At 39.3% G+C, this 13,739-nt stretch overlaps 1 protein-coding gene across 1 annotated transcript in view; it reads left to right on the top strand.

Annotated features, from left to right (window-relative positions):
• CSMD1 (CUB and Sushi multiple domains 1) overlaps positions 1–13,739 on the top strand; it is a 1,295,699-nt gene that overhangs the window by 435,298 nt on the left and 846,662 nt on the right. The gene's annotated exons all lie outside the window — the stretch shown is intronic.

A 13,739-nucleotide genomic window follows, 5' to 3' on the forward strand; every position in this document is an offset into this window, starting at 1 on the left:
AGCTGATCTACAGTCGTCTTCTGAAATGCTCAGATTGTATGTGAAGGTTTAAGATTAATTACTGTATTGAGTAAAGTCCTCATCACCTTGAAAATGAAAAACTAGACTATTTACTTGCAAAAGGGGTTTTTTTAAACTTACTTTCCAGAAATTTGTATCTTTAAAATACTAATGATCATCTAGATTACCATGCTATGTTACTCCTAATGTAGCTGAAAATGTAGTCTGTTTTATAGCTCCTGAAGATTACGCCTAATCATGATATCTCTTTGTCTTCCCTGTAGTCTACTGTGATTTTTAATGGCTCAATTATTACTCTACTTCTTGGTCTACTGAAAATGTAGAACATAATATTTTCTGAAACCCAGCAAATAGCCTTTGTTTCTCATACACTTTGTATTATTCTGCCTGAAACAGAATATTTCAATGCAGCTTTCTCAAATTTTTCTGAAATGTACAGATCTATTTCTAAAATAGATTTGTAATGTAATAATAATACCTCTACGTTATTTTATTTTTTGAATCTGCATTTCTTCAAAAAAATTGTTCTTTCCTTCTTGACTACCTATGTACAAGCATAAAGACTGATTGACGTCTTCTGCCACCTGATATATTCCACATTTGATTTAAGTAGTCCTTGGTTTTACCTGATGTGGGATGGATTTAGCTTTAGGAGTTTTGAGTTCAAAATTCTATTAAAAAGTAAAGAATTCCCTTCTGAGAAATTTCACATTAATGTCCTTATAGACATTATTTTAAAAATCTTTTGCTTAAATTACATAGATGGGCTCTCAGCTGAAGTGCACGCAGTGCATCTAGTTCTGGGGAAAAAAAGAGAAAAGGACAAAAAATGTGAAATCACAGCCAAGTGAAATACTGCTTCCATGGCCAAGAGGTCTTTATAAGTAATTTCTGTCATAATCTTTGCTCTGTACTAACTTTCCATAACTCTCATCTCAGTTCTCAGAGACTCCTACCTTCAATAAATAGATTGCAAATCAAATTATCTATCAGCCTCTAGGAATTAGGTATGAATTACTTCAAATAAATATATCACTGCCCTACTAATTTTTGTAAAAGGCAAAAAGTGATCGAGAATAATGATTTTTTTTTTTCTTATTTTAATGAGAAGCTTTTCTGTGCCTTAAATAGCAATGGAAAGATTAAGATTGCATAGTTTGTCTAGTCATGAAAGAAGTTCTGGTTCAGGACATCTCACAATGTCTATTGTCTTAGAGTGAATGTGGCAGAGTTTATTTTGTCTGTCTTTTTCTGTAGAACTGTCTACTTAATTCTGTCATCCCAAGTGCTCTGCAGACAAATACAAAATGTCTTTCAGAGAAGCCATGTGACAGTCTTGGAGAATTTTATTTCCCTCAAGGGAAAATCTTTCAACACCAAATTGTTTGTAGTGCCATATAAAATGCTTGGATTTTCAGTGAAAACAGGAACTGAAAAAAGTGCATATTTGACTTATTCATTCAAGAAGCAGAAATAACACAGTCCTAAAGAAACGTATTAGCTCTGTGACACGCCAGCAGAGTTCAGTCTCAGCTTGCCTCATGGCTTGTGTTCTCTGAAATAGTGGCCCTCAAAGTTCAGTGGTAGCTTTGATTTCCAGAAAGAGCCTGAAGAAAGGTTGCTCCAGCCTTTTGGAATTGCTAGCACAGAGACCACTTTTTAACCAAAATATGATGAACCGGAGTGAAAAAAAACACATTTAGGGAATTGCATATTTCTGTTTAACGTCCCCTACATTGTGACACTGAGTATCCATGTTGAAAGTAGCAACAATTTTAATATGGTCTGTGTGTGTCTTAATGACTGTCGTGCGCTCTCAAACATAGTTTCTCTGTTACTCGTGATTGTCTGCAAAAAATTCTTCATGTTGGTAGGAGAGATCAGGATTTTGAGGTTTTAAAATCTGTACTGAAAGAATGTAGCCTTTGTCAAAACAGAAATTCTTCTTATGAATGTAGGAAGACTCAACATTGGATCACTCACGTAACAAGTTCAAAATTAATCTGTGCTTAGTTATAGCCAAGATCTTAGACCAGGTCCTCTCTGAGAAATAGGTCATTACAGAATCAGTTGCACATTATTGCACTGAATGTCTCCACTCTGTGTAAATAATTCAGTCTCCTGTGGTTGGAGCAGAGTGTGATGGACTCTGTTGTTTATGACTCTATTCTGTAGTTGAGAGAGTTCCTATGAAGTGGAAATCATTGCTTCATGTTTTTGCTTTGCTCTAAAGAGTTTCAATCACCAGGATCAAGACCTATCATGGAATAAATAAAGTTTTGGGGAGGGCAGTTCAGTACAGTTTTGAACCCACACTGAGATAGACTAGCGTGTATGGTTTTTATCATACACAGACACAAGTAAAAAGAAAACTTTGCATCAGGAAGGAAAACTGAAACGTGATAAGTTTCCATGGGTTGGGAGCACATAGACAGTTTGTCAGCTGAACAAGTGTACTGCCAAATCCCTTCTGTCCTATTAATTATGATGTAGCTTTTTCTGTAGTCTATTTAGAGTGGTGGCCAGATTCTAGAACAAAATAAGTGAGTGACCATATTGGTCAGCTGGTTAAGTTTTACACAGACTGGAAATGTTATGAAACCGTGCTGTCTTGCGGAGTTATTGGGATAGTATATAAAACATCATGGTTATTTTTTTTGGACTGCCTAGCATACAAAACTATATACTGCTTTTCACAAACCTCAATATTTTCAGTGGCGTGTCAATATTAGAGCATTATTATTTCACACTGATACTCTTCAAGAGTAGGAAGACAATAGAACATATAATTTTATGAAATATTTACCACTTAAAACGTCGTCAGTACTTTTAGAAATGTGATAGGTGTTGTGTAAGAATCACGTCTGATTTCAAGATCAGGCACAAAATTAAGAATCTTATTATCAGAAATTAACTGAAGATAAATACTGGAGGGTTTTTAAAGTTTTAATTCTAAAAGAAAATAAAGTAGGAATTCTGGCAGCCGAAACTGAAACAACACCAAGCAAAAATCTTGCTGCTCTTTAAATGTATGAGCCTCTGGTGACCTTTGCTGTAGCTTAGTAACACACTTGTGAATGCAAAATATGGGGAAACTAAGCTAAAAAACTTAAGAGCATTGCACTGCCAACACTTGTTATGATTTCATGTGACTGAAGCCAGTTTAGCAGTGTTGCAGCCTTTCTATCGCCTGTTGTCTCATCTTCAACATCAGTCTGTAAACAAAACAGCCAAAAAGAACAACACAATACATTAATATTTATCTTGTCTGGCCTTGTTTTGCCTCCAATGAACTGAAATCAGTGGCCATATCTTTATTCTGGTGGTCGCGTCAGTAGTTAGTTCTGTTCCTTTGTATGCACAAACATGTCCTATTTAAAATTGAAAAAATGTTGCTTTTCTAACCAGATAGAGAAAGTCTCAAAATACTGGAATTTGGGGTGAACTAATTAATACAGAAGTAGTACCATTCATTAGGTACTAATTTTTGTTTATGTAGAATCACCATCTTCCTTCTGGATGGCTAATGTGATCTTGTGAGAATTGCTAATGTGATCTTCATTATTATATTATTCGTTATGACACCTTTCTTGGTCACAGGTAGTCAACTGATGATTTTACTGCTATGACTAGTCAGATGTTCTTCATAGTTACGTTACACAGTGCATTAAAATGAGCACAATCCAGACTGATCCTGGAGTTGTAGACGTTTGCTCAGTATCTTCATAAGAGGAATATTCAAAACGAATTACCAGTATCTTGCATTATTATTTCAGTAATAGAGAGAAACTAGTCAAATGTGTTTTTTCTGACTTCTTTCTTGTCTAAAGTTTAATTGCATTTCCCCCCACAATGTTATCAGAAATATATATGTATTTTTATACCAAAACAAAGTCTGTTTTCTGTCGTAAAGACAGAAGAGTGTTTCTTCTGAAAACTGAAGTTTAAAGAAGCAGATGACCCATCAATTTACATGCAATGCATTTCATAATGAAAATACTTATTATATCTCTGCATTCTATGCGATCTTTGTATCGGTACTCCTTTAGTTAGTCCTGCCGTCATCTTAACTTTCCTTTGAATGTTTTTATATATATTTTCTCATAGGCAAAAGTAGTGGCAAATTGGTAGATTTCTGTTTACCGTTTAGAACTAGGAATACATTTAGAGGAAGGCAAAACAAGATCAGAAGCATTTAAGTAAGCAAAACTCTCTTTTGATAGGCAAAAGAGCTAAGAAGGATAAAATTTAGAAAGCTAGTAAATAAGTGAGCCATGAATTGTGCTTCTTCCTTTGACTTTTGTTTGCCTTGCGTTTGTCTTTACAGCTTCACATGTCTTCAACAAGTGCATTTTCAAAAAATCGGGAATTGTTTACTTTATATAGAATAATGCTCACGTATGTCTATCATTTACGATCTTGCTAAAGTGTCTTAGGGTGGCGTTCGATGCACATCTCAGAAATGACTGTTAGATTTTAGTTTGATACTCCATAATAAATCTTAATTTAACATTTATAGACTTATATTAGAACCATATAAAGTGTGGCCCATGGTTTTGCAGCGTAACAGCATGACATTACTAAAACCATGTCAAGGAGAGTATTGCAGGTTTGCCTGGCTTAAGTTTAATTCAGACAAAACAATTAAATTTGTATCTATTTTCCCCCCAAATAACAAGGATAGAGGTGCTTGCCTGCTCAATAGCAATTATTGTTATTTTTAAGGGACATTATGTCTCAAATCAACAGATAAGCTTAGAGACATTGGAGAGAAAGATCTGTCTCCCAGGTTATGACCACATTCTACCTACAACCAGTCTCAATCAGATAGTGCTGTTAAATACTAACCCCTTTCAATAGCTAACTACACTTACACTGCATTTAATCATAATTTTATAGCTAATTCTGTTACATTCGTACACAAATTTGGTGTTTCCAATGCTGGTACTGAGGCAATTTTAACCCAATATGGTATTTACTGACACAGCGATATATCTAGACAGGTCAGCCTTGCATCCCAGGACTCCCTGCTGACTCATGCTAATTGCATTTCTTTTTGGACAAAGTTACTTTACTTTAGCCTTGATTCCTGTACCTAACTCTAATTAAACATAGCTTTTGCCCTTGAATGGTTTTCATCACCCTTCTGGTTCCGAACAGGGGCTTCAGCTAGTTCAGAAGGCTAGTGCTTCACTGGGACCTCCTGCTCACAGGTGTTCTGAAATGAGAAGAAGGTGTTTGTGTTAGCATAAATGTGTGATCTGGGCAAACTGGAGAGAGACTTTCTGCTTTAAAAACCAGGGTTATGGTTATCTCTTCAGAGTCTCAAACCCTCAAAGATATCAGAGAGAAAGTGACCTAGGGACTGAGTTTTAATCTCTGCTGATTCTTGAGGGTGGTGCTGAGATCTCTGCAAGTTCGCATCTGATAGCAGTTTTGAATTACAGATTCGTTGTTAGTCCTTCTATTTATAATTTCTTCTGATAGTCTAACATCCTGCCTAATTAATGATGTTAAGCACAATACTCTACAATATTAACCAATCTTTCGTAGGTTAAAAAAAGAAAGAAATGGAAAGAAAAGGAGCATTAACCTTCTTTTTTTTTCCTTATTCTGTCTTTCCCCTGACCTATTTTATCCAGTTCTGACAGGACAGTAACTTTAAAAGACTTCTGTGCATTGTGGTTTTAAAGGGAAGGCTTAAATCTTTGCTTCCCTTGTTGGAATGAACTGATCTTGGTCACCAGTGTAGGCTGTAATAAAGTGTAGTGCTACTTTTTACTTTCCATCTTCCATAGTGTGACATTACCTTCCTGATGACAAGTGTTCTGATTTTCGGGTAGGTGAAGCTGACAACACATTGATCTCTTTTCTCACACACTTAGAAGTGTGTGTGCAGCTAAACTATACTAATCTCGGGTGCAGCAAGGAGCTCTACATTTGCTACCAACTTCAGTAGAAACTTACTTTCCCCGAATTGGAGTTGAACTGAGTGCTTCTGAGCTTGTTCATTATGCCTTTTGGTATAAGAAGTTAAAGTTGTTATGGTAGGATAACTAAGAGCAGCAATGGGCAGTTCTCTGTAAATATGCTCTTGCACAATATAAAGTAAGCCTCATGAGAACAAGGATTTAATATTATTCTTGTGCTTTAATAGGAATGTTTGTTAAGGTAGTCTAGATGAGCAGGTGAAGTTGTGGAGAAGATGCAGGCTGATAGCAACCAGTCATGGTCAGGTGAAGCTTTTGTATATAACAAATCTGCAAACAACTCAATGAATTGGAAGCCAGGATATCATTAACACTTTGTGTCCCTGTTTATAAAGAGTAGGTCATCCACTCAAGGAAAAAGACAGAATTATGTAACTTAATTACTAGTACTGCATTGTAGTTAGGAAATAGACAGTATACTTCCTTCAAATAATTTAAGAAAAATTGAAGTACATCTGTAATTAGTATTCATTCAGTCACTCTGAGTGCATACTTAGAACAATTTAAAAAACATGTTTTATAGACAACTTGGAATGAATAAATATGCAATATGACAAGATAAACTGCATGCAACAAGTAATTCAGCTAGAAGTTCTCTTTTTAACATTTCTTTAGAATTTCAGGGCAAAAAAGCAGAACTGAAAATTGTTGAAATATTAGTATAGCTCATTTTGCAGTGTACAGAAAGGGTAGTTTGAATAACATTATTCCATCTGTGCTCAAATGGTAGAAATTAGGGGGGTAAAACTCATAGGTGTAGAGGGGATACTAAAACAAAACAAAATCCTTAAAACTCCTTGAAAATGCAAACACATTCATATATGCAATTTCAACAGCTTTCTTATTAAAACATAACAGAACTCTTTCCCTATTTTTGGTTTAGATTCAAGATCTTTATTCCATTCTGTCCTGTGCATTCCCTTTTAGGTACTTTAGAATCCATGAGAATATGAAACCCAGGAACTAAATTAAAGCATAGAATCATAGAATGCTTTGGGTTGAAAGGGACCTTCAGAGGTCATCTAGCCCAAGCCCCCTGCAGTGAGCAGGGACATCTTCAACCAGACTAGGTTGCTCAGAGCCCCGTCCAATCTGGCCTTGAATATTTCCAGGGATGGGGCATCCACAGCCTTTCTAGGCAACCTGTTCCAGTGTTTCACCACACTCACTGTAAAAAAAATTCTTCCTAATATCTAGTCTAAATCTACCCTCCTGTAGTTTAAAGCTATTACCCCTTGTCCTATCGCAACAAGCCCTGCTGAAAATATTTTCCCCATCTTTCCTATAGGCCCCTTCAGGTACTGGAGGGCTGCTAGAAGGTCTCCCTGCAGCCTTCACTTCTCCAGACTGAATAACCCCAGCTCTCTCAGCCTTTCCTCAGAGGAAAGGTGTTCCAGCCCTCGGATCATTTTTGTGGCCCTCCTCTGGACCCACTCCAACAGGTCCACGTCCTTCTTGTGCTGGGGTCTCCAGAGCTGGATGCAGGACTCCAGGTGGGGTCTCACCAGAGTGGAGTAGAGGAGCAGAATCACCTCCCTCGAACTGCTGACCAAGCTTCTCTTGGTGCAACCCAGGGTATGGTTGGCTTTCTGGGCTGCGAGTGCACATTTTTGTCTCGTGTCCATCTTTTCATCCACCAGTACCCCCAAGTTCTTCTTGGCAGGGCTGCTCTCAATCCCTTCATCCCCCAGCCTGTATTATAGCGGGGGTTGCCCTGACCCATGTGCAGGACCTTGCACTTGGATTTGTTGAACCTCATGAGGTTCATGCAGGCCCACTTCTTGAGCTTGTCCAGGTACCTCTGGATAGCATCCCATCCTTCTGGTGTGTCAATTGCACCACTCAGTGTCATCTGCAAACTTGCTGAGTGTGCACTTGATCTTGCTAAGTCATTGATGAAAATGTTAAACAGCACCGGTCCCAGTATGGACACCTGATGGACACCACTTGTCACCGGTGTCCATTTGGACATCGAGTCATTGACCACTAATCTCTTGCTCTCATCTTCCAACCAATTCCTTATTCACCGAACAGTCCACCCATCAAATCCGTATTTCTCCAATATAGAGAGAAGGATGTTGTGAGGGACTGTGTTGAAGGCTTTACAGAAGTCCAGACAGATCACATCTGTAGCTCTTCCCTTGTCCGCGGATCTAGTCACACCATCACAGAAAGCCACTAGGTTGGTCAGGCAGGACTTGCCCTTGGTGCAGCCGTGCTGGCTGTCTCAAATCACCTCGCTGTCCTCCATGTGCCTTAGCAGAGCTTTTAAGAGGATCTGTTCCATGATCTTCCCAGGCACAGAGGTGAGGCTGATAGATCGGTAGTTCCCAGGATCCTCCTTTCTACCCTTTTTAAAAATGGGCACAATGTTTCCCTTCCTCCAGTCACCAGGGACTGAGCCTGACTGCCATGACCATCATGGAGAGTGGCTTGGCAATGACATTAGCCAATTCCCTCAGGACTCTGAGGTGCGTCTCATCAGGTCCCTTAGACTTGTGTGTGCTCAGGTTCCTCATGTGGTCCCAAACCTGATCTTTCCTTACAGTGGGAGGAGCTTTTCACCTCTGGTCCCCATCTTGCAGTCCATCAACTGGGGAGGGACGAGGAGAGAGATTGCCAGTGAAGACTGAGGCAAAAAAGTTGTTGAGTACTTCAGCCTGCTCCTTCTCTGTTGATACGAGGTTGTTCATTGGGGGGTATACTTTCTTTAACCCTGCTTTTCTGGCTCACGTGGAAAGAGGACAGAGCCAGGGTTATCAATATGTGCAATGAAGAAATGCAAACCCATTTGAACTTGAATTTAATTTCATAAACCCCAACATAACTCTTAATTCACACAGAATCACAAAGAATGATTGAGGTTGGAAGGGATCTCTGGAGATCAACCAGGGCCGCCAAGAATCAGTTGCCCAGCACGGTTTCTAGAGGAGTTTTTGTCTACAGGGGTCTGCAAGGATGGAGCCTCCAGGGCCTCTCTGGGCAACCTGTGCCACTGCTTGTTCACCCTCATGGTAAAAAGTGTTCCCTGATGTTCAGACAGCACCGCCCGTGTTTCAGTTTGTGCCCGTTGCCTCTGGTCCTGTCATAAGCCACCACTGAGATGAGCCTGGCTCCGTCCTGTTTCCACCCTCCCTTCAGGTACTTGTGTACGTTCATAAGGTCCCCCCGAGCCTTCTCTTCTCCAGGCTGAACAGTCCGCACTCTCTCAGCCTTTCCTCATATGTGAAGTGCTCCAGTTCCTCAGTCATCTTTGTGGCCGTTTGCTGGGCTCTCTCCAGTATGTCCATGTCTCTCTTGTACTGGGGAGCCCAGGTGTTGACTGAGTAAAGGGGAAGAGTTGCCCCCCTGAGCTTGCTGGCAGCACTCCTCCTGATGCAGCCCAGCCGATCCTTCCCCTTCTTTTCTGCCAGGGCACATTGCTGGCTCAGGTTCAAGCTGGTGTCCACCAGGGCCCCCAGGTCCTTTTCTGCCTATCTACTTTCAACCTGAGCGGCCCCCAGCGTGTACTGGTGCATGGAGTTGTACCTCCCTAGGTGCAGGACTTTGCGCTTCTCCTTGCTGGACTTCATGAGGTTCCTGCCAGCCCATTTCTTCAGCCTGTCGAGGTCCCTCTGGATGGCAGCGTGACCCGCTGGCATATCAGCCACTCCTCCCAGTTTGGTGTCACCTGCGAAGTTGCTGCGGTTAGACTCTGCCCCATCATGCAGATCCTTAAGGAAGATGTTAAACAGGACTGGACTCAGTCAGTTTTCAATCCACCTGACTGGCTGCTGAACTACTAGCTCATACAGCTTGTCTTTGAGGATCTTATGTTAGTGTCAGTGGCCTTGCTGAAGTCTACTGCTCTCCCCTTGTCTACAGGCCAGTCACTTCATCACCCCCCCTCGATGAAACCATGCTGACCACTCCTGCTTATCTTTTTGTCCTTAATATGCCTGGAAATGGTTTCAAGTATTAGCTGCCCATCACCTTCCCAGGGATCAAGAGAAGTCTAACTGGCCTGTAGCTGCCTGAGTCCTCCTTCTTCCCCTTCTTGAAGATATGGGTGGCATTTGCTTTCATCCAGTCTTCAGTCACTTCTGTCTTGAAATGGAACTGCACATTTTCAGATATCTCTAAACAGATTTTCATATCTATCTGAATGGAACATCTCAGTAAGTGGGTAGTAACATGGAAAATAAAGCTCACAAGAAAATTTTGAAATAGACACTGACACACGATTAAACACATCTTCCTGCAAAATACTCAGTTTGTAAGTAAAAAAAAATTGAGAACTCAATTTTTCATTTCTGCAATTGCAAGGGTTGTTTTTTTTCCTCCGTGTGCATCATTAGCCAAAGCTAAAGACTTGTGATCTCCATAGGCGGTGGGTAGGAGGGAAAGAGCTTACTGATTTTTAGCCATATATCCAGTAGTATATACACATTACTTTGATATAAATTTTAAATAGAAAAGAAAAACAAAACAGAAAATTCTGCTTCAATGTGATGAATACATTCATGTGTTAGTAAAACAATATCCAAGATTGATAGAGATTAAATAGAGAAATACAACAGCCTTTTCCAAGTTCTGTTTGAATTTGTGTTTTTAACACTAGGCGTGCTGATTTTACAGACTTAGTTATAAACAGAATCGTCTTGTTGAGAAATACAGTACTAGATAACTTCGTATTTTGAATTTGAGATGTAGTAGTGGTATTCTTTGATGTGTCTTGCACCTATGTACTTCCGTCATGATTTATGTCTTTGTCTAATAAAAAATGTATATGGCTCAAGCTGTTGATGCAGTTGGCATCTGTTTCAGATTCATTTTTACTGACAGCAAGCTGCTGCTGGCGAGCACTCAGCCTTTTTATCATCAAAAATACAGAGACTGGCATTCCTGCCATTGCTCTTTATTCTACACTAGAGTTCTTCGTCAAATGTACTGCACTAAAACCTGTGATGGATGACAAGCATTATAGAATATGCATTTTAAGTTTCCTAATTATAATTTTTAAATAATACTAGAATTTATTGAGAAGTTATCGTAACAAGTGTAATAATGCTAAATAACCCTTGGCAATGTCTAAGCTTTTAATCCCATTTTGAAGATTATAGAATATCTATGCATATCTACATAGATATGTCAGAATGTTTATCTGTAATTCGGTAGAAGAGACAGAATAGTTCAGAAGCAGAGAAGTATTGGACTGTTATCAATATGACTCATTTTTCTTCACTGTGCTACAGTCTCTTCCGTTTTCATGCACCGCTATAGAAGCGAGAGTGTGTGTTTGTGTGCCTGCATACATAAAAGTGCACATAAACCATCCATGCATATACATATGTCATTGGACGTACATTTAGACTTGGGTTTCAACAAGAATTTAGAAGCACTTTCTGAAGTGTTCCATCATTTGCAGAGTCATTTTTTCCCAGTCCCTGCGCTGTATGAGGTAGTATCTTGGTGCTTTGGGGGATTGGACTAGATGACCCACAGAGGTCCCTTCCAACCCCGAACATTCTGTGATTCTGTGCTTAGTTCAGGGAAGGCAAGGTAGCATAGTACAAAATAAAAAAGGTGTATTCTTCTATCTGTGCTTAATAATGTTACTGCCATGTTGTGTTGATGAAAATTATGATCTTTCCTACTCCCTTTTCCACTATTCACATAGGCATCGTCTTCATTTATGTTTGTTTTTCCCCGATGCCTAGAGAGAGGTGTATCCTTTTGATATGATCTATTGTAATGAACCTCTGTATGTTTTTTCAGATCTCCCATAAATAGTCACTTAAGTTTTTGTGATATCTTTAAAAAAATAGCAAATTAATAACAGTAGATTGGAAGCAGTATGTGGAAATGAGAAGTATGTATTTATGGTCTAAAAGCTATTATACATAGACTATATCCTGCTTTCCTGCTCTTCCTATGTAACTTGTTCTCTGAGGTCATGTATACTGTAGGTGTAGCTGATGTGCTCCACACTGGCTGTTCCAGGAACAGAATGAATAACAATAACATGAGATAATAATAATAAATGAATAACAGCTTAATTTTAAGTTTGATCTTCCCAACTGTTAAAAAAGAATTTGCAACACCACCTGATTTTTGGGAATGGGATATTTTCTACAGTTGAGACAGTTCTCTTGGCCAGCCAATTTTGGTCTTGGTTAGAAATATTGAAATAGAAACTGCAAAACTGGTGCAGCACTACAGAACAGTTCAACAACCTGTTCACAATCTGCAGAGATATTATTAGTCCCATCAGAAAACAGCAGAATCCTGTCTGAGAGCCATAATTAGATCATAGTCTGCATTTTTCAACGAACACGGAGTTTGCTCTTGTCAGTTGCTAGCAGAATCAGTGGCCTTTCTTTGTGGGAAGTGCTTGTCTGGTGGATTGGGTGGCCCTTTCAATACATCCTGGTACGTGCTCCAAGAAGTCAGGGCTATTTCATGTTTTGTTTCCTGTTCTGTCTCGTTTGTCTTCTAGAAGGTAATCTGTTATTCTCAGAATTTCTTTAACTGGCGTATGAGCCCTATGTTTTCCTACTTGCCTCAAATGTATGGTTCAGACTGTCTTGCTGTCCAAAATTATTTGCTTCTAACCTGGCCTCTGCTAACAGTTATATGTACTTAGTAAATGTCTGCTTGTACATATTTTCCGTTCTGTTTTCTCACCGTTAAGTCCCTCCTTCAAATGCCATGATGACCCTTTTAGAGAACAAGAACCTGTATCAAATCACCCCTGACACAACTGCAATCTCAAAGCCTGTTCGGGACAGAATTTTTCAGCCCCTGTTGTGAGCACAGGATTCGTGATAGAGTCAGAGAGGTACTGCACACTGGTCCTTTCTGCAGTGAGGGGAGGGCGGTGTTCCAGGAAACCCAGCTCTTCAGAAAATCCCCAAAGGGTGAAGGAGAAACTTGAATTAAGTTGGTTCTGTGTAGAGTGTGGTGTTTGTTCTACGTGCTTATCACCAAGAAGAAGAAAAGAAATGGCAGGAAATGGGAAGAGGTGGAAAGTTAAATATGGTATAGGAAGAAGGCACTTGATTATTCAGTTAAAGTAATTTAAAGGCAACAAAGTGTCAGTTACCCGGCAATATAGATATGTAGAAAATCAAATATCAGAGATGGTAGTGATATGTTGGCTATTTCGTAAGACTTATTGGTATCAAGAAACAGGACTAATTTACACTGGCTGACTGATCAACATTTGAGAAAAAGAGAAAAAACTAACAGTGTTCTTAACTCAGTATTAAAAGCCATATGTAATGTCAAAAATGGGTAGTTTCTATTGCTTTTATAAATATTTTACAAGACTTCTGTTGTAGTACTTGCACCTGGTTTTATTGAAAATATTCAGGGAAGTTACTGAATAAACTACCTCTACTATTGTTCATCTAATCCATAATGGATTAGCTGTTTTTTGTGGATGAAACACTTTTCATCAAAAGATTTCCAGCACGATGGACTGCGTTTCACACAAATTATTTAAAAAGCATAGCCTTGTAATTTCAGGAGATGGTTTCAGGCTGTGAATACTTCGTGAGCAGAGGTACCTCCCTGCTATTGATAAGATGTCTTAGACAGGAATGAAAATGCTCATACCATCAGTGTTTCCTATTAACTAGGTCTAAACAGCTGCACACTTTGCATGCTAGCAGTACTTATGCATAGTCACGTTGTCATCCTATTCCGAGGTACCTGACTTAATGCACTAGCAATTCACAAGGGTGG

This window comes from Opisthocomus hoazin, chromosome 2 (genome assembly GCF_030867145.1).
Source record: "Opisthocomus hoazin isolate bOpiHoa1 chromosome 2, bOpiHoa1.hap1, whole genome shotgun sequence".
In the NCBI taxonomy this organism is placed as follows: domain Eukaryota; kingdom Metazoa; phylum Chordata; class Aves; order Opisthocomiformes; family Opisthocomidae; genus Opisthocomus; species Opisthocomus hoazin.